The sequence below is a fragment of the Eleginops maclovinus genome, chromosome 17 (assembly GCF_036324505.1).
Source record: "Eleginops maclovinus isolate JMC-PN-2008 ecotype Puerto Natales chromosome 17, JC_Emac_rtc_rv5, whole genome shotgun sequence".
Lineage (NCBI taxonomy): Eukaryota > Metazoa > Chordata > Actinopteri > Perciformes > Eleginopidae > Eleginops > Eleginops maclovinus.
Window position 1 is genome coordinate 15,846,163 of NC_086365.1, and position 22,366 is coordinate 15,868,528.

Consider the following 22,366-nt stretch of genomic DNA (forward strand, 5'->3'; position numbering starts at 1 on the left):
ATTGCCAGGTGATGTTAAAAACAGCTTCGGTTCAGCAGCTTCAGAACTGTAGTTTCACCATTTATCCTGTCAGCTGTTTACGGCCCTGAACCGGATTCCCCATTAACCTTGAGACTGAGTCATTTCGGCTAACTCCCATTAACCTCCAGAGTGAGTTGTTTATCAGAAGTGGAGGAGGGAGGGTTCAGAACTTATTTCTGGGTAATTCTGTCATATTTGTTGCCTTGTTTTGCTTAGAATTTGTCAAATTGAGTCAACAGAGTCATGAAGTGTGCATTTAAAGACTCACAGTAATCAAAATGATAGAAATATAAAGCAGAACTGGCTACAAAAACAGTGTTTCTAAGAAGCTCTTGGATTCAAATTGACTTTGTGGGTATTGCACATGCTCTCTACCATTGCATTGGTTTCTTTAAGGTGTTCAATTTTCCTCCCACCGTCTTTAGACATGCACGTTAATTGAAGTGACTGAATTGCCTTTAGGGGTGATTGTGTCTACCTAATTGGCAGCCGGTGGAGGGAGGCACAATAAAATAGGGGAACAAAGTAAACTTTACTCATTCGACTGAGCTATTCATCACATTCCGCCCCTCGGGAACCTTTCCCAGAAGCTCGGGATTTATGTTCAGGGATGTGCGATGCATTGGCTTTGTTTTGGGGGAAGGATTTCAGGGTATTGATAGAACGATGCGTCACATATGGTGCAGTACGACACTGGAAATGCATGGTGGGCAATGCTCTTTTAATCCATGCATCTTTATCCCCCCCCCCATTTAATGGTCAGTCCGTTCAGAGATTTCACATTGGATCCTAATCTGAACAGAATATGCTTCAGTGGCTTTTACAATTTTGTTTTGGGTGAAGGCTTTCAGGGTAAAGACAGAGCAGGAGCCACTGTAGGAAATTGGAAATGGTGGCAGATTGTTGACCAACTTATTGGCCCAGAAACCTCTCTGGTTAGTTCAGTTCTCTAAGCGTCTTCTGATTGGCTCCTGTTCTGCACAGGATAGGCTTTAGATGCTTGAGTTTGTGCTTTAGTTTCAATCATCAATTCTGTTGTCTTTACAGGTGGACTGATGGCTTTACACACTAGGTATGCACATAACCGAGGCCTGCAGCATCTAAAAAGCATTTCGACTTTACATTAAGGTGTGACATCCAAAAGTTCATCAATGACCTTGGGAAAAGTATGAAACAATCTCCTCTTCGAGTTTATCCAGATGTCAAATGCGATTGGATTCAGTATAGGCAATCGCGATACAGAAGAAGGACCCAGTTTAGAAAACCAAATGATGAACTTTCTTGCTAGAAAAATATTTCAATTATCTGAGTTTTTTGTCACGTATCAGTTACCTGTTGGAGTTTGTGCATGGAGGCTTACAGTGTAGGTGTGTTTGGCTGAGATGCATGCTAATTCAGCTATTTTTTTAGGTTGAAAAGGGCAACGGGTTCAAGTAAAGACGTTTGAAAGATGCAAACTGTTTGGCCACTAATGAGTAACAAGTTGCAATCGACTGGCAAAGCAAGCATGATGGCACATCATCACTACCCATCAAACTCTCTCTCCTCTTCCTAAAGCATGTATATATAGTTTCTTGTTCTTATTCTTGGTCCAGTTGAGTGCTCTCATACAGCAGCTCACAGCTTACTGAATAAACCAGAAGCCTTTTGAGAGTCAGAGGAGATTACGTTGCTCTCAGAGTGTATAGCTGTGTCTCAAGCTCAATGGTGTGTGTCCATCCACTTGCATTTTATTTTGCAGGACTAATTTAAGCATGTCCGTATACCCACCCACGCAAGCCCAGGCATATGCTAGAAGAGGAACAACAACACGCACATCTGCAGGAAAAATAGGGGGTTTAAGTCGAGGGTCAGCGAGCATGTGAACGGAAATGTGGAGACGTCTGAATGAGGAAAGACTGCAGACATAAAAAGGACATTCAACAGATCAGAAGATGACGCTGAGCCGGATTAAAGGCAGAGAGGAGAGATGGAAATAGAAGAGATGATGGTCATGGAGTGTAAGTCCGATCTGACTTCCCAAGCCTCAGGATGTGAAACTGAGTAGATATGAGGGAAGGAGGAAAGATGGGTCGAGACGTAGCTGGCAGCTCAGCGGTTTCCTAATGTTGTATGACATCTCCGTGAGTGTGATTTCCACTCACATACTTCCAGCAGAAAATAAACACCGCCAGCAGTGACAGAGCCCGTTCAAAGGTTTGGACTCAAAGGAGCTGCTCACTTCCAGATCGATGCGTTTCAACCAATATCCAACATTATGAACATGTGACAGTAGTACAGATCAAATCGAGAGAGAGCAAGACGGAGCGCTGGACTTCAGATAGATCAGCAGACAGGAAGTAAACACACTCACTTAATATTGGGAGTCGAGTCGTTAGTTTGTTTAGTCTCTGACCGTGTAATAGGTAAAGGATAATGTGCAGTGAGTTGGTAATTATGGGGCAAAGAACCCCCTCACGGCACATTATCCATTACTTATTCAACTCCGAGTAGCTTTACTGACGTCTTTTTCAGGAAGAATTCTGCTTTTTTGCACATTTGTTTGATCTTGCATTGAGGTTGTTAGTAAAAGAGGTCATGCAAGAAGTAAAATAAGCCACTCCAAGTAGGATTCAGGGCAGATATTCAGTATAGGCAATGAAGGTTGCATGTAGATGCTGCTTTTGTACAGAACGAGGACACAGTATAGACGGCGAAATAAAGGACTTTCTGTTAGAAATGATTTGAATCATCTGAGTTTTTCTCACACATTAGTTGTCTGTTGGAGTTTTTGCACGGACACGGCAGTAACACGTTGCAATAGACCAGACAAAGCAAGCATAACTGGTCCCTACCTGTCCTCCTCTTCTTAAAGCATAGATCTTGTTCTTATTCTTCATCCAGTTGAGCAGCTCACAGCTTACTGAATGATCTTGCATTGAGTTTGTTAGTAAAAGTAGTCGTGCAAGAAGTAAAATAAGCCGTTATAAGTGAACGTCTTGCATTTAAACATCATCAAAGGGAAAGATTATCCGCCGACTCGCAGATATCCCATATATGGGTCCAACAGGTGCGGCCCAGTGTTGCCTTTAAACTAGAATTCTAATGTTATTTTAAGGCGGAATGAGCATTTCTATCCCACAGGGCCACCGTGTTTAATATTGTTTAAGGATGAATACAATCTCCATGTCCTGCCAAGAACTAAAGGCCTGCAGGAATCTGTGAAAACCTGTAATTGCTCTTCATTTAGACTTTCATAAAAGTCCTCATGTCTTATCACCAGGAGCGCTAGATGTTTTGGAAAGTGAAGACAGGCAGCGGAGCTTTTTATCCGGCACATCCTGTTCTTAAACGGCTGCGCAGCTTGTGATCTCTAAAACCCATGAGAACCGGCCCTTAAGTGGGTTTGAAGCGTGTTGACGTTGATTGATGCCAGCAGGGAGCTCCGAGCGCGGACCACACTGCCGCTGCTTATCACCGACACATCCGGATCCAAAACAAGATGTCAGCTGTTTGGAGAGGAGAGGAAGGAGGAGGAGGACGTGCTCTGACTGCTAGTTGGAAGCCGGCGTGACTGGAGGAGGTTTCGGTGGGACATAATCAGTGAAAGCGATCAGCATTTACAGATCTGCAACACTTCTCAAATACATACAAAAAGCTTCTTGTAATGGAGAGTAAAAAGCCTTTCCTATTATGTTGTACTCCTCACATTAGACCATGAACGTCCGTCAGTGTATCATCTCCACCTATCACGGAGGACGCACAAGACTTCCCCACAAAACCCTGACAAGCTACATACAGTGACAGAGTTCCTGGTGTGTTGGTGTTGAATCCAGAATCCCCCTTTGATGCTCAGGGAGAAAGAGCTGGCGGCGTGAGATTAAGAATTGGACACCTCCGGTCACAGATGATTCATTGAATTAGTCTCGCAAAGCTTGGAGAAGCATTCAGCGGCGGGAGACTGCGGGGAGATGGATGAATAGTTAGCATAATTGTTATCATGGCTCTTTTGCTCCGGTGCATCTGTCGCCGGCTCTTTTTCTGGTCTAATTGTTCTGAAACTGCCGAGTTAGGGAGTCTGGAACGAGAGCAGCGGTGTGATGTTCAAAGCGACACCCGGCTGGAAGACTCACTCTTTCCTCAGTGGAGTCTGATGTCTACTACAGAGACTTAAAGAATACATGTTGTGCATCCCTACCACGAGTTTCTGGGTAGAAAAGTCTAACTTTAAGGACACTGAGGTGTAGTTTTATCCATTGCAGCGTCAGGAAAACTGCTCAAACCCAAGCATAACAAAGCACAGTTTCATTTATCGTTGGCGGCAATTAGCAAGAAACCTTGATTACAATTAAATCAAGACATCCTTTAACCAAGGAAAAATCCAATAATACATGTTTAAATTCAAATCCCAGGTCAGAAACCAGTCATTTTATCCATATTTATGCTGTTTTTCAGTCAGAATAATAGTTCATATTAACTTAAGGATAGAAATCATGTTGTTTTGTAAAAAGAAGTTGGTTTCATTGATTTGTGAGTTCCTCAGATGATGGTGGAGACCAAAACAGGAGAGAAAATTGGACTTAACCCACCAGTAACTTTCCTGACTATACAGTTAACCGTTTGATCAATGAAACAGAAAACAGTGTATCATGTCCATTAGAGACTCCAAGGGGACGTCTTCAAATGTCTGAACGAACTGCACAAAGCCACATTTATTCAGTTTAGAATAATGTTAAGTCATAAAAGCAGCCAAGTCTCACACTGAAGAACCTTTAACCCTCACATTTTGGGCAATTTTTGTTGAAAAATGACCCCGAAAGCATCTCAGAATAACTTCATTATCAAACCTGAGAAAGTTGTGCAGAAATAAGAAATAACCTTAAGAGATCTCATGAAACTGAACGGTATGATCTCAGTCTTCTTGCTCTGATTTTTAAGGAGTCTTTCAGATTGTCGTGCAGTGAGTAGATGCTCCTCTAAAGTGCATGATGTGATGGAATACCAGCAGAGTTTTATGGGCTCTGAAAGGCAGGATTACATACTTGTGCAGCCCTGCAATGTTTTTACTGTTACCCGGGGTATTTCTGTCCCCTGTTCTCCTGCAGTACACTCTCTCCTTTTATCCCCGGCTCGGCTGCCCTGAAACCAGGCTGGTTATGCACAGTCCGGGCTCCTCTGTGACTAAAGGTGCCAAATAATTTATGACTTCAGGGAGTTTCTGCAAAGTCCATTGGGTTTTTTTTTTTTTTTGCTCTGAAACACAGCGCCTCTTGAAATGAGAGCCAAAAAATCTTATCCCAGACGCCGAGCGGTATCGATCAAGCACCCTATCAACCTCGACAGATATATAGCGGCCATTTTCTGCTCTGTGGGCCAGGAGAAAATCTGTTATTGCCCCCTTATAATATAGTTGACAGGCATTAATGAAATATGACGTGTCCCCCCCCTGTCTCCCTGCCTGTAAACTGCTCAGTCGTAAAATTAACATTTTGTACAGAGACGTGACTCAGAGAATTTGAGCTGAATCCCTCGGTGTTTCTGACTCAGCCCGATGAAGTAAAAAGGATCAAAGCTGCAATACTCCTCGTGTGCGTTATCTTTTTTCATTCCTTTCTTAACCTAAACACAGAAAGGGATTTCCAAGAACCGTGGCCTTCAAAGAAAAAGCCATTTGAGAATAGTTCTCTTTCACACGATATTCCCTTTATTGGAAATTGCTATGCACAGATTTTTCAGCAACTGAGCATGGAAAAGAGAATACCCATGATGCACCTGCACCTCGGGCAAGGCTGAGAGATATCTCAAGTGTTTTATTCATTGCAAAAGAAGATTCACATAAATCTATACGAAAGCACACGGGCCACATCTTCAACCTTGCATTTAGAGTAGTTTGTGGACGATCTGGAATTCAGTTTATGACATTTTACTTGACGGACAGGAAGTTGATCTATCTTTTGGACGATTGGTCACATTTTATGAAGCGGCAATGACTGGCACTCGCATACATTAGAGTCTCCTTCTCTTTCCCAGTTGCATTAAAGACTCTTCTTGCCCATTGGGAACGTTGCTGGGTTTGATGTTAGTTGGGGAATTGAGATCTATACGAAGCCTTCACTCTTACATATTTACAGTAGGTTGTAGACGATCTGGAATCCATGTGTTGTATCAAGACATTTAAATTGTTTTTCAGTGGCTCTTAGAGTGCTTAAGAATCCGGCTACTGATTGGTTAATTAATTGACCTGAAACAGTCAAACAATGGTTTTGATCACTGGTTCATTTAGAGGTTGATTGGTGCTGAATATGCTTGAGTTTCTTAGTCTCAGTCGGACCAAACAACACATTAGGAGGTCTTAGGGATCCTTTACCTTATCAGAGTAGAGATGCAGTTATAAGTTGACCGACAGGAAGTTGATCTTTCCTTTATCTTTTGGACGATTGGTCACATTTTACGAAGCTTTTTCTATAATTTCTGGCAGTTTATAGACAAAATGTCTGGCATTAGCATACATTAGAGTCTTCTTTCTGTTTCCCCGTTGCATTAAAGACTCTTCTGGCCCATTGGGAAACAATGCTGGGTTCAAGGTTACTTGGAGAACAGTGAATCAGGAAGAAATCTTTAAAAGGAGGGATCTAAAATGTCCTTTTTAATGCCTATACACACAAAAAGGTTCTTCTTTTTAAAGGCTGTAAAAGTCAAATTTAAGAGATGGGCGGAGGAGATATTGGACTATTGATCTTCTCCTGTCCACTTCCCAAAGGTAGCGATTAATATTTGGTCCTCGTTCGCTACGAAGAACCAGCCTTACTCATTTCAGCTCATAAAGTTTAGTCGTGTCAAACTGGGATTTATCAGACATGATGTAAACTTCAGAAGGAGGCAGAATAAATACCGAGCTGGCAGTGAAGAAGATTGATTCAAGAACAAGTTCAGAGGTATTAATATTCATCCTATCCTCTCCAGTGCCTGCATAATTAGCTCCACTCATTAACAGCACACCCAACACTCTGATAGATCAAGATCTGATTATTAGATATTAAAAAAAGTGTTAGGCACCGCGTTCAGTTATGGTTTGGAAAGTGAAGCTTGGGAGGCAGATGGAGAAACCCTGAGAGGTGGATTAAACGGGAGAGATATTCTTCCAGCAGTTTAATGAGTTTCTGAGCGGCCGGAGGGGAAGACGAGGGGAAGAGGAGGGGAAGAGGAGGTCGCGGAGACGAAGAAGATTTAATAAGACCACCAACAGAGAGACGCAGAGAGATGAAGAGCAGACGGAAAGGACTTTGTTTCACCTCCTGAACCTCATTATGGAAATAGGCTACGTTTCTGATTGCCTCGCTGCATATGAATCTGTGTTTCTGTACAGGTGTGTGTGTGTGTGTGTGTGTGTGTGTGATTACTGAGGATTGTGCAGAACCGGAGCTGTAACTGGGGTTTAGTTCTGCTTGGTGCTCTCATGTTTACTGAATACCAAGGATTTTATTGTTTAATGGAAACAAATGAGTCTCACAGCGAGGAGAAAACCAAAGGCAACTTTTAATTGGACGTAATGAGTCTCTTTTGGCTCGTTTGAACAGTTATACCATGCATTAAAGCACAGTTCTGAACAAAATGGACTTCCTAAAGGTACTAGTGAGGGTATGTTGGTGTCGCGTGACTTTTAATGGAAATAAATCTGAACTGTTTGTTTATTTTATTCCGGCGGCTTTAGGGATGGCAGTATTGGTCAATTGGTTGGGTTGTTGGGTTGTTGGGTAACCATTTTGTCCTAAATTGGAAAATCCCAACAGCTCTTTAATGGATTGTTATGAAATGATCTATAGATGTTCATGGTCCCCAGAGGATGACTCCTACATAATTTGAGGAACCCTGGACTTTTATCTCCATCGCCTCCCACAACTTGGCTTCCTTGCGATGAGTCAAAATTAGGGTTGCAATCTCGGATTTTTATTTCAAAACACTGACTTGTACATTCTTTCAACATCTTGAATTTATTTTTCAGATCTTCACATTTTCAAAATGTTCAAATTGTTTTGATCAGACTTCATTCCGACTTTTTTAAAGCATTTTGAATTTATTTCCAAAATTCTGACTTTTTTTTTTTTATTATTCTGAATATTTTTTCAGGATTTAGATTTTTTAATTAGATTTTTCTTGCTGGACCTTTTTGTGCTTTACTTAAACTAATAAGAAAGCTGCATTTTCCCCCATGGCTACAGGTTGGTCTTGACAATTACATCTTTAGTCTCAGGCTCGTACAACAATGCAAAATACAAGAAGGTAATTGGCGTAATTGTGCAAGTAAGTTACAGGAATACAGGAAACTTGCATTAAAGATAACAAAAGATAAGCATTAAAAACTGATGAGTAGAATAAATACTGTATACCCTATGGAGGTAAAAAGTCAAGCCTAAACTAACTGGACAAAAATCCTTGGATATTCATGCAAAGCTCTAAGTGAAATGTCTCTACAAAAGCTGGATGATTTTTTTGGTGGGAGTTTCCAGCACACATTGGTGCCCCCTGAAGCAGCTTTCACTCCACTGAGTGTGTGTTCAGGCTCCAGTAGTTTCAGGGAGGGAAATGCAGCGGTTTGATCACAGCGGTGGTGGGTTTGAAGGGATGGTCTCCCGCTGATTCTCGCCTCACACAGCCTAACCTGCCTGTCTTGTTTAAAAACTTTGAGGAAGCCTTTCTGTTTTCATAAAGAGAGGAAGCATCAGGCTTGCGTCCAGACTGCGAATTAATCTAGGAGTTGTTGATATTACCTAAGTTCTTATTGCAATTAATCCAAATGAGCTTAATTAAGGAATACAGCGTTCCAGAGAAGGTCTTCAAATGTCTGATGTGGACAAACTGTTTTATTTACATGGTTTAAAACAAAGAAAAGCAGCAAAAGGTCACCTCTAAGTAACTGAACCTTTTATCAATCATCATGAAGTGTATTTGTAACATTTTGAGTCGTTGAGTCAACTTCTTGAATTAAACTTCAATTTAGATTTTATTTCTGACTTTATTTTTCATTTTAGGCATTTTTTCTCTCTGCAAACAATCCCACTAGGTCACCTTTGACCCAGACCTCAGCAGAGAGGCCGGCTCATTGTCGGGTTTAAAGGTCACGACCCTCAGTGATCCCCTTCTCGTTTTCACTGTGGCAGTCTCCCAGATAATGCTCGTACAAGTGTTCCCTTGTAAACGCGTGTTTATGAAGATTCATAAAGCAGCAAGAAGACCACTGAAGGAGCCCCATATCAGTATGTAGCGTCTCTCCTGGGACATGTCTCCATGCTTCAATGTTCAGAAAGCCCTTTATGTTTCTCATACTGTCTGTGCTGCAGCACCTCTTTTCACCCTCTGTCTGAAACCAGAGCCCAGTCTGCTCTGATTGGTTAGCTGGCCGCCTCTGTTGTGATCGGACTACCGCTTTCAGAAGTCCCGCCCCCTTAGCCTATAACGTACAATGTGTAGCGCTAGCCGATACAAGCGCGACGAGTGTTCCGTGTTCCGTGGTGATGTCACTGTGTTCCGGAACTTTGGGATTTTTAGCCTTTGTAGACCATTTAGGTGCACAGAAAGACACTTCCGGAAAGGGAAAACCGGGTAAAAGCAGAATAGGGCCTCTTTAAGTAGTCTGGTTCTGATTGATTCTGATTGGTTCTGATTGGTTCTGATTGGTTCTGATTGATTCTGATTGGTTCTGATTGGTTCGGATTGATTCTGATTGATTCTGATTGATTCTGATTGGTTCTGATCATTTGAAGTGAACTTTGTTCGTTTAAAAAAAATAAAATTATAACTTTGTGTTTTTTTTAAGGTTTACTTCTTCAGTAGAACCCGACTGGATCTGTTAGAACTAAATATGGACACTTTTATTCATTGAAATGGACTTTTAAGCCACTTAAAACAACAAAGTGAAATCATAGTCAGTCACAACATTCTGCTGACAGACGCATGTGGTGTTTAATCCGTGTTGCAAGGTTAAGCCGTTGAATCAACACGGTGTTTACAGAGAATCTCGTCCATGTCAAGTTTATTCAGGCTCTCTTTCTGTAGGTTGTTGTTGTCGAGGCGTGGAACAGCATTTTTAACTGCGAGTGTCCCAACCCTGTTTCTTCATCTTGGGTTTCCAGAGGCCTGCCCCTGTGCGTGGGAAAAGGGAAAAGCCCTTCGGTCTCAGAGGAATACGGCGTGGCTCTGGTATGACGTAGCAGGAGTTAATTAAGAACAGAGGTACTTCTGTGTGCCAGGAAAAGACAAATGACATATAAAGGTTTTACTGTGAAATCTGTCTTTTGTAGAAGAGGGTTGGGCGTGGCTGCGGGATGATGTGGAAAGTGGTCTGAAATAGACAATAGTGTTCTATTACAAACCCAATGTTGTTTCACTTTTGTTTCCACCAACTTTGCACCAAAATACAAGCTATTGCTAAGATTTGGAAACATGGTAACGTCAAAAAAAGAAGGCGAAATGTTTAAGAACCAGGTTTAGACTGTCAGGGTTGTAACAAACATTCAGGTTATAGGTCACTTCTACGGAAAATTGGGGCCAACATTTAGACTATTACACAAAATACCAGTTTACTCAATTAGTTAAAGGTTTGACTTTGGCCTAACGTGCTTGCCGTAGCTTGGAGGAACAACATTTTATTGGAATACCTCCCAATAAAATGGTTTTGTCAGACCGTAGCTGTTATTTTTTAGCACAATCCTACTAAATCCAATCAGATTATATTCCTTATACCCTGCATTATTACTTTACTAGGGTTAGGGTTAGCACTAGGAGCTTTTTCTCCACAAATTTCAATGTATTATCGGTCCAAAGTTAGCCACCATTGTTAATAATTGTTAATTGTTTTGCATATTTTAGTTATGAAACCATGTGACCATTTAAGCTGCCATTAGCTTCTTGTTTGTAGATAATAAACATCCAAAAAAACATCTGAATTTACATTTCTTGACACCAATTAGGTGATTTTCCAATATTTCTTTGCACAACAATGTCTTTATATCTAACATTCAGCTTACAATTCACTGGCTCTCTCTGTCTGATATATTGAATTGAGCTCACACTCAGCTACATGCAGGGTTAGCAGTCGTGCTACAGCTCTACCTTCTGTCCCAGGTTTTGTTCCGTACGGTTTAAGAGAAACGTATACCGGGCAGATATATTTACTCCTCCTCACCTCTGCTGACTCATTCCAGCGTTCTCGCTCATACTTTTTGTTTATTGACTTTCTGTCCGAGGATTATAGGATTTGTTATGTCTCAATGGACTTGATGGTATGTAACAGCAGAGGCAGAATCAGGATGAGATTCTTGGGAGAAATTGCACGATACGTTAAGAGGCACCGTGTTTTGATGACCCTCCTTCTCCTTCCTGCATCAATCGTTCTGCTTTCATGTTTGAAAGAGAATTGTCTTTGTTTGTTGAAATCCTCGTTCCACTCCCCCGGGGTACGGCTTGAGTTAATTTTAATGTCGGCCTCTTTCTTTTTATTTGTTGCTTTGCATGAAAGACAACAAGTCTTTGTTTTCGACATTGGCATGCAACCGTTTGCCGGTGGCTAACACCGAGGAGGAATGCTCAGCGGCATGTTGATTTCACTTTTCTTTATCATCAAAGCAAAAGCAGCTCTTCCAGCAGTCCTCCATTGATCCGGAGTGATCTGCTCTGTGGAAGCTAATCACACTGGGCCTCCTATTGATTTCAAAGTGTGTCGGTCTCCTTCTTTAAAGAGTACACCAAGACTTTTAAAGAATAAACTCATTACGGTTTCACAAACGAGGCTCTTTTTCATCGATGCTAACAATGTATTACACTTACCCTGAGTCATACGAGGCTTTTAACTTTAATATCTGGATAAAAATAGACCGTTTAATTGATGGATTTTGTGGCCCAATTGATTCCCAAGCTTAAAAAATCGTGTAATATTATATCAAACATTGAAAGGTTGCATTACAGAGCAAAATAATCTGACTTTTCTACCACTTTGACTACCTATTAGGGTCATATTGAACTGTAACGGCCTCTCACTGAACGTTAGGCTTTACTTAGTGGACGGTTTTTAATCCTGAGCTCATTTATATCTCAAAATCCAACATGACTTTGCATTTAAATGACCAAAATGCACATTTGGCTGCTTCTTTTGACCTTTTTGTAAGGTCAAACTTCAACTTGTTTGAGCATTGACTATAATATCTGCTGGCTTGCTTCCGATATTCTGGTGTTTCAGATATTTAGTGGTGTTTTATTTACAATTTCTTACCGTTTCTTTGCAGATCTGTTAGGTACACGTACATTTTGGTATGTGCAGGGTAAATTCTCCCAGGATGCATTTGTAGTTTCCCAGTTCCTATCAATGCAGGACGCTTTAAAGCAATAGAATATATATGTGGATTGGTCCCGGTGTAGCGGAGGTTTACAGCGGTGTAAACGGTCTCTGCTCGCCCTGATTTCTCTTTGTCTTTTTGTTTACAGACACCAGGAAAACCTCATAAACCTTCAAGAACACATTAAGGTCGCTGCAGAACACGTGTGAATGTCAGAGAGATTAAATGGTATAAGGAATCCATCGCCTCAGAGTTGCATTTAACGCCCAATCTGAAAGCTTCAAGCAGCAGAATGTGCATTGTTTTAAAGTCTGGATTTTTACTTTTTGACTTTCAGGGGTGAAAGATGAAACTCTTTGTCTCTCTGTAGACTTTTTCCCTCCTCTTCCTTCAAGTTCACCCCTGGGTGGATCTCCTTCGGAATGGTAAATGGCTCCTCGTGGTCACAGAGGACTGTTGATCAATGTTGTGGTTTTTCAGAGCGAGGTCTTTATAAACTCTCTGGTGGATCCTGACTAAACAGAGCAGTGGTGCAACGTGCCAGGCATTTCTTATCGCTGTTTATACATTGTTAGGGTTTATAACGTGACTTTCCTCCCAGACGGGGTTGATTTTATCCTCTTAGTGTATCAGAACTAGTACAAAAATAGAGAATTAATAACAAAACAAACACATGAATAGTTCATTTGCATACCTGATACGTACATAATGTCATACAGCGATGGTTTCCTGTGTTTGGCAACGACTCTTTGCATGATTATTGCAAAATAAAAGTGCTTTCACTCCTGCATTTCTGTTATTCCTGACCAAGTATTGTTTGTTTGACTCACTCCAGACAGCATCAGTATTTGTCGCCCACTTCCTGTATGAATATCAAGACTTTTGACAATAGCTTGTCTTATTTACAGTCAAAAATAGAATTCCTTTAGACACCAGACGCAGGCATAACGTTATACAGTTACTGTTTTCTGTGTTTGGCATTGAGCTTTTGTATTATTACTGCCAAAGAATGTGCTTTCAACAACATTTTACCCTTTCTTTTTCGCAAGCTTCCTACCCACTTCCTGTACGAATGTCTGAAAACAATTATCTGTATTTGCCTGTCATTATAGTATAGTTAGAATCAGATAAGTAACTGACAAAGTCTTGTGCCTTTTGCTTGTTTTGCTTTACTGTGACGGCGTTAATAGCTACAGTTCATTCAAGGGATTAGGATTTAAGTTTTAATTAAGATAGGATAAGTCCTTATTGATCCCTAGAGGGGATTGCAGGGGTTGGAGCAAAGAGTTCGGATAAGAGGAGTAGAAAAGTGAAACAACTCATTTGAAGCGTGTTAATAGAAGAAACAAGGGTCTTTCCAGATAGTTGGTGGTCTTATTGGGTTTTTGCTTTTTAAAATCACAAATAAAGTCCATTTTTGCCATAAATTCTGGTTAAAATGATGCACTTGAACCAGCTTCATGTCTACATTTGTGATTTCCGTCCGCCTCCCAAAGAATAAACTTGATTCGGCTTCATAGAGAAATCAATAGCACCTCGTGGAAACTTCTCTATTCACGTAATCACATTTGCTTCCTGCCCGTCCGCTCTTCTCTTACTCCATGTGAACATGAGACCTGATGTCTGAGAGGCCAATAAAGTGTGAGGTTGTGAGAGTGAATTAGAGTCTCTAACGCGGCACCAGTAATCTCTCTGCACGCCTCGAATGTCAAAGAGTGTTAGTGTCAGGCTGCAGATGTCAAAGCGCAGGCAGACATGCTCATATATTTCTGTTATTCCCATACAAATCAAGGTTATTTTGCAGACTGATGGATAACTCAGGGTTATTGTGGAGATTCAGAGTAGTGTCATGCCTTCATGGTGAGGATGTAAAGCAGTCCACTGGTGTGCCATAAAGCAATCCAGGACACCTTAATGGATACAAACCATTAAAATAACCTCTTCTTTTTTATTAAATCGAATGATGGTCACAAATATTGAATTATTGTTTTAAAAAATGTCCAAAAATATGTAAAGATTGGCAGGTTTCCAAAGAAAAGCAAAAACACAGAAGCTGATGCACACATATTTGTATTTCTTCCACACAAAGCAAGGTTTCTTTTGGACTAATGGATAATTCAAGGTTATTTTGGAGATGTATTGATTGTTTAGTCCCTCAAAGTAGTGTCATGCCTTCATGATGCATAGGCAAAGCAATCTAATGGTTGAATATAAGCAATTTAAAACCTATGCTTTTTTATAAAATCGAACGAGGGTTGCAAATGTTGAATTATGGATTGAAAACGTGTCCAAAAATATGTAAAAACTGGCAATTTTAGAGAAAGAAAGCAGGAAAACAGAAGCAGTGGTTTAGTGTCTTCACTTTGTTGCTTTACTTCGTGTTTCCTTGGTTTGTGGCGGTAAAGTGACCAACCTAAAAACCACAACAAGGAGCTAAAAGACACTAAAACTCACCCAAACATTTTAGGGAAGGTTCCAGCGTTGATGAAAACTGTCTGTGGTCGCTGTGAGCATCCCCTTCCTTACTGCACGTATCTTTTCTTCCAGACCTGCTTTTATTTCCGAGCTTTGTTTCCCTCGAAGCGTTAACACCACCGGCCGTTATGTCACAACAAACTGGATCCTGATATGATCTGTTCTCCACCCCAAAATATCTGGACAGGTCCTAATGAAGCACAGCTAGGAGTTTAATCGCCACGTTTCCAGGTTTCGTTGCTAATCACTTGTTAGGAGCCGCTGCAGCTGAAAAGTGAGACAGCACGTCTTTTTTTCGGGTATCAGACTCTGCAGAATTTAACTGCCTCTAAAGCAACATTACATGACAGCTGTGTGTGTGTGTGTGTGTGTGTGTGTGTGTGTGTGTGTGTGTGTGTGTGTGTGTGTGTGTGTGTGTGTGTGTGTGTGTGTGTGTGTGTGTGTGTGTGTGTGTGTGTGTGTGTGTGTGTGTGTGTGTGTGTGTGTGTGTGTGTGTGTGTGTGTGTGTGTGTGTGTGTGTGTGTGTGTGTGTCAGAACGCCGCTAATGAACTCGCACTTCTGCATTCTGCTGCTGGAAAACTGGCAACCCGAGAGAAGCAGCACATTTGTGTGTGTGTGTGTGTGTGTGTGTGTGTGTTCAGTGCGGTTTTGCTGAAGCAGGATGAGCCGCTGCTCTGAGCTCTTCAAAGGCCTGCCATAAAACCTCTGGATTTTAATCGGATGCTATTCAGACTCCACATTGTAATTACGTCCAACACATTTCTGTCTGCTACACACTCCTACAGAGGAAGGTGTGTGTGTGTGTGTGGGGGGAGGGTCTCTTTGGGAGGTTTATAAGCTGCATGTTATATCACGTTAACATTGTGTTTGGGCTTTTGATGTTTGCGGTGATGCTGGTATGATATTTACACAGATGTTTGTGCAAGTCTGTGTGTGTGTGTGTGTGTGTGTGTGTGTGTGTGTGTGTGTGTGTGTGTGTGTGTGTGTGTGTGTGTGTGTGTGCAGCTTATCTTTTCCATGCTCTTCTCACCAAGTTTCTTTGGTCTCAATAGGATGTGAAAGGAAATACCATGTCTGCAAGGCTTCCACTATGTGTGTGTGTGTGTGTGTATGTGTGTGTGTGTGTGTGTGTGTGTGTGTGTGTGTGTGTGTGTGTGTGTGTGTGTGTGTGTGTGTGTGTGTGTGTGTGTGTGTGTGTGTGTGTGTGTGTGTGTGTGTGTGTGTGTGTGTGTGTGTGTGTGTGTGTGTGTGTGTGTGTGTGTGTGTGTGTGTGTGTGTGTGTGTGTGTGTGTGTGTGTGTGGCCTTTAGCATGCAACAGTGGATTAACCACACAGTCTGAACATCGAGGCTGTGAATGTGAGAAAAACAAGAGAGCGTGATCCAGATATCGGGGGACAGTTTCAGATTGATCGGGGGGGAAAGCCTCAATTCTGAAACACAACATATTTGGCTTAAAGAAAAACAAATTAGCACCGCTGCTAATTAATCCTCAATTAAAAAAACGGTGATTAATGGAACCCCAGAGTGTGCGTTTCTTTGTGGGCTGCACATTTCTGCGTAATGGGTTTAAGATAAGGTTGATCCCTGAGGAAGTGTTGGCAGGCAGAAAAGGCTTTTAAAGACTCCAAATAATAGATCGTTGCTTTTTCGTTTTAACGCTGTCAAGAGCTGTTAGTTTGTGTTTGTGTACAGGAACGCTTTACTGTGAATATTCTGAGCGCAAGTTGGAGGGAGATCACTTTATATGGAGCAGCGTGTGGAGCTCTGCAGGTGTCAGGAAGTGCAAAGAAGTGGTGTGTGTGTTTTAGAATGAAGTGACTTTACAAAGAAATGGATTATCCTGCAGGAGGTTGAGCAATCCCCTTGGATATATGAGCTAAAGCTGTCAAGGAAATATTGAAAAACTGCCCGTCATATCTTTCCACAACTTGATGTCTTCACCCAAGAGTCTTGAAGCCAAATATAAAAGTTATAAAAGACGACATTTTCTGCTCATTTTCAGGTTCATATCAGTATGTAGAGTCTCTACTTTAAAGAGTCCTCTCCTGCTGATGTTCAGGTGTATATCAGTATGTAGTGTCTCTCCTTTAAAGAGTCCTCTCCTGCTGATGTTCAGGTGTATATCAGTATGTAGCGTCTCTACTTTAAAGAGTCCTCTCCTGCTGATGTTCAGGTGTATATCAGTATGTAGTGTCTCTACTTTAAAGAGTCCTCTCCTGCTGATGTTCAGGTGTATATCAGTATGTAGAGTCTCTACTTTAAAGAGTCCTCTCCTGCTGATGTTCAGGTGTATATCAGTATGTAGAGTCTCTACTTTAAAGAGTCCTCTCCTGCTGATGTTCAGGTGTATATCAGTATGTAGTGTCTCTACTTTAAAGAGTCCTCTCCTGCTGATGTTCAGATGTATATCAGTATGTAGTGTCTCTACTTTAAAGAGTCCTCTCCTGCTGATGTTCAGGTGTATATCAGTATGTAGTGTCTCTACTTTAAAGAGTCCTCTCCTGCTGATGTTCAGGTGTATATCAGTATGTAGTGTCTCTACTTTAAAGAGTCCTCTCCTGCTGATGTTCAGGTGTATATCAGTATGTAGTGTCTCTACTTTAAAGAGTCCTCTCCTGCTGATGTTCAGGTTTATATCAGTATGTAGAGTCTCTACTTTAAAGAGTCCTCTCCTGCTGATGTTCAGGTGTATATCAGTATGTAGTGTCTCTACTTTAAAGAGTCCTCTCCTGCTGATGTTCAGGTGTATATCAGTATGTAGTGTCTCTCCTTTAAAGAGTCCTCTCCTGCTGATGTTCAGGTGTATATCAGTATGTAGCGTCTCTACTTTAAAGAGTCCTCTCCTGCTGATGTTCAGGTGTATATCAGTATGTAGCGTCTCTACTTTAAAGAGTCCTCTCCTGCTGATGTTCAGGTGTATATCAGTATGTAGAGTCTCTACTTTAAAGAGTCCTCTCCTGCTGATGTTCAGGTGTATATCAGTATGTAGAGTCTCTACTTTAAAGAGTCCTCTCCTGCTGATGTTCAGGTGTATATCAGTATGTAGTGTCTCTACTTTAAAGAGTCCTCTCCTGCTGATGTTCAGGTGTATATCAGTATGTAGTGTCTCTACTTTAAAGAGTCCTCTCCTGCTGATGTTCAGGTGTATATCAGTATGTAGAGTCTCTACTTTAAAGAGTCCTCTCCTGCTGATGTTCAGGTGTATATCAGTATGTAGTGTCTCTACTTTAAAGAGTCCTCTCCTGCTGATGTTCAGGTTTATATCAGTATGTAGAGTCTCTACTTTAAAGAGTCCTCTCCTGCTGATGTTCAGGTGTATATCAGTATGTAGTGTCTCTACTTTAAAGAGTTCTCCTGCTGATGTTCAGGTGTATATCAGTGTGTAGAGTCTCTCCTGGGACATGTCCCCACGCTTTAATGTTCAAAAAGCTCTTTATTTTTCTCATACTGCCTGTGCTGATCGGCTCTGTTGTGATTGGTCAACCTGTTTAGAGATGTCCCGCCCCTTAGCCTATCACATACAATGTGTTGGAGAGCTAGCCAATAGAGAGAGCGAGTGTCTGGATTGATTCCTTTTTATGTCGAAGGCTGAAATGATTTCTCTCTCACTTCAGATAAAAAACTACAATATATTTATGTGTTCAGAAAACATAACACTCCTTTGGTTCTGAGAATCCCCGTTCATATTTTAGGACCATTCCCTAACCCTAGTTGGGAAGTAACTCAACATCAGGCTCTATTTTGGCATCACATTTGTCCTTCCTTGTTCTTTCCACAACAGCTGCCATGGTTTCCCGCTTTAACAGAAATCCAGAAAGCAAAGAGCAGTGACGGCCTGAACGAGACAGAGATTCATCCAGATCGCTGCCAAAAGAGTTCATACTGACATCTGAATAAACACGCTGTCCATCATCCACAGAAAGACTTCTCTCTCCTGAAGTATTTGTATTAAGTCTTGCCAAACGTCAACGGGAAAAAGTGAGAAATATGTGGCCCGGCGTCAGAGAGAAATGTGTCATGATTTCTCATTAATGCTCAAGACTCCAGTAAATATGGAGACTGGGTTCAACACAATGACACTGGTATTGACTTACAGGATTTACAAACTATCAAAGAAGTTCCCAATTACTTTCCACCATCTCCTAAAAAGATAACCTGGCTTCCTCGCTGCAAAAATGACCAACTATATTCACCTTCTAGTGGCTAAACGTTCCTGTGTGTTTCATTGTTGCCGGGCAGATAAGTTGCAGACCTTAAAACCAGAACCGGAAAGACACTTAAGAAATATTAGTTAGTGCTGCTTTAAGTTTTATTTAGGAGCTTTGATTCCCTCACAGAATTGGATAAAAGATACCAAAAAAACTGGAAAGTCTGGTCTGTGTTGTCACAACATCCTGGGTACTGATATAATCTTGTATCTGTGTTGCATTTAATGTGTTCCCCGCCCCCGAATATCTAAAAATTCACAATAAACCACAGTTAAAGGAGAATTTAACCTCAACATTTCCAGGCTTTTGGTAAGTTTTAGAGCCGCTGCAGCTAATATTTACTATCTCTTATCATGCAGAATTGAATTGTCAGTAAAGCAGAACACCAGCCGCAGCTACTCACTGTTAGTAAGAGGATATTACCGCCACTTTTCCAGGCTTGGTTGCAGCTATATTCAGAAACCTGTTCCACCAGTGGAGACGTGACGCCGCTGCTTATGTAACTGTGTGATCAAACATTAGCTAAGCACACACTGTTGTTTCCTAATGTTTCATCATTAGTTGCACGTTGTGATGCAGCTCTTACCTCAACCTGGCAGCCTCCCTCCCCTCCTCCGCCTCCTCGCTGTTCAATGAGGCAGCGACTCCACGCGAGTCATTAAAGGCAGAAGAAGCTTTCAGATCGTTGTACCGCCTCATAGCTGCCATCTCTCAGATAAGAGGCAGCCAGCAGAACTGATTTACAGGGTGTGTGTGTGTGTGTGTGTGTGTGTGTGTGTGTGTCTGTGTGTGAGATAAACTATCATGAAATACTTTGCCGTAGCAACCTGCAAATCACATCCCAGCTTTTAAAGCCATCTGTCACACAGCAGAGGTGTGTGTGTGTGTGTGTGTGTGTGTGTGTGTGTGTGGTTTGCACGACTTAAATCTGTTCCCCTTTATCCTCCTCCCGCTTCTTTTTCCCTCCTATGCGGTTAGTATTATATTCCTCCTCCGATGTTCCTTAAGCCTTCCACTCGTTTCTCAACACTTCTTCTTCTCAACAACGGTTATTTGATACACGCATCGATATTACAGGGGAGGGGAATTCCAAGAATGCAGGCGTTGACTCCGGCTTTTATTGGATTTCCAGCCACCAGGGCTTTTCTGAATACAAGCGTTTTCCAGAGTAACTCAACACCGAGCTGGAGAGGGATCATCTCGCTGACCTTACCCAACAGTGACGCCATATTACAAAGACCACACCTTTTTAAATGTACTTATTGGGGGGGAAATCCACCACTAGAAGGCAGTGACAACAGGTTTCCTTTGGTGAAAAGTCATAATCTAGGCTAATAAGTGGACTTCATGTTCATACAGTTTGACCTAATCAGCAGTGAGGGGTGCATCTATAGAAACGTGATGGTAGGGGTTGTCTTCTCACTGATATATAAGCCAGATTTAGGGTCGTTATTTCTTGTAAGCTCACAACAACCTGTATAGTTGCATACACGTCTTTTTTAAAGCCAATTTATTTGATGCTTTTAATGTGTTTAGTATTCAGGAAAAATATGCTATTGCTTCTCAACCCTTGGTTGTTTTCCATCTCAACACCAGACCGGTTTTAATCACTGAGATGTGGGAAGTACTAAAGTAATGCTACGTTCACCAAGAGCAGCCGGTCACAATATGACAAAATAAATGGCCGACTTAGCCGAGGAAGTGCAGAGGACGTTGAAGCAAGTGGCCAAATTGCGGTAATCCAACTTATGGACACTCTGTGACATCATTGAGCCCTTTTACCGTTGACTTGCATTGGGAAAGAGACGTCTATCAATCAGTGGATCGATTTTCTGAATGAACTGAACCACCCTGTACACTTGAATAGCTCTTATTTAATTCATTGGGGTCGAAAAGTTGTAAAACGTTGCTGTACTTTTGTTCTCTAGAGGCCATTTTTGTCTTGAATGGGGTCCCGCCTCCAATGCTGTATCCAGTTCATTTTATACCTCCATGAACCCGTCAACCAATCCTATGTTTGTTTATGTTTGTGCGTTGTTCCTTACCTAACTACTTCAATTAGTGTTTGAGCAACACACAACGCCATTGGCATCAACGTAGCTGGCCACACTTTGCTGTTTCTGTTTTGCTTTTGAACTTTTGATTGAATCGTTCGGAGGTCTTGTGTTGCAGTATTTACCAACTTTCTCAAGAGGTGTTTGCATGACTGAAAGAGAACTCATGAGAGTAAAGATCTCAGAGATGCAGTTTTTCTAATGTGTTAATTGTTCTGATTCAGGGCTTAATGAAACGCTGAAATCCTTCCCTTGCTTTTGAACATACCACCGCTTTCATTGATCCGTATGGAAACCTAAACAGCCGCTGCTGTTGAATACTGAAGAGTTTATTAAGCATCAAGGACACTCTGTGCTGCGAAACAGAAGGTCGTGTGTTTACCGCCGGATAGATGCTCGCTCGATTGGCAGATGGACGCATAATATCCAGTTAATTAAATCCTTCCAACTGTCCTTTCTTTGCTTTCCAGTCAGTAACTGAACTTTGAAGGATAGGGAGAACTGGTGAGAGGTGTGGAAGTAGACAGAGGACCAGACAAATGGAAAGGGAATCAATTAAAATGATCCAGAGTTGCAAAACAAGAATAGACTTTCCCTTTTCTTCACTGTTAGCTGTTGAATTTAAGCTGCATGGTTTAATGGTAACCCTTGAAGCTCGATTGCACACTGGTCCTAGAGTATGTGGGAAGATCTTGGACTAAGTTGCCCGGCACCGTGAAATCGGTCCAATCAACGGAGACCGTGAAGTATTGAACTCTGAGTTAATCTGAAGTTGATCGTCCTGCTGGACCTCAGTGCTCTGACTCATGGGTAATTGGCAGTGTAGGTGGTTGATTAGTTAGGTCCAGATTACATGGACCACTAAAGTCTGATTGGGCTGAGTCATCGAAAAAAAAGTTGAAGGCTGAGTGTTTCCTCCACAGAGTGTAATTAGCATGTGTGTGTATGTATGTGTGTGTGTGTGTGTGTGTGTGTGTGTGTGTCCTAGTTTAGCAGGGATGGTGTGTGGGTGTTCATTCCTGATCTTCTAAGTTCTTAGATCTTTTTCCGACATAATTCACCTTTTTTAAAATGCCAGTTTGTACCTCGTGGCTCTAATTGACCACTTAGGCGGATGAAACACTCACAAAAAAAAGAGGAAGCCAAAATAACTGAGAATTTTAACCCAGCAGTGATGTTTTTAAAGCTCACACTCTTCCCCCTTACACTCAGGACATTCTGATGTACAGTCTCAAAATAAAAGGCCTTTGAAATCCCTTATATGAGATATCGTCCCTCTGTTTTTCGATAAGGATACA

The 22,366-nt window shown here is 41.5% G+C and overlaps 1 protein-coding gene across 2 annotated transcripts in view; it reads left to right on the forward strand.

Annotated features, from left to right (window-relative positions):
* The window catches only part of LOC134879049 (plexin-B2-like), a 119,423-nt gene that overhangs the window by 28,515 nt on the left and 68,542 nt on the right, over positions 1–22,366 (forward strand). The window lies entirely within an intron of this gene.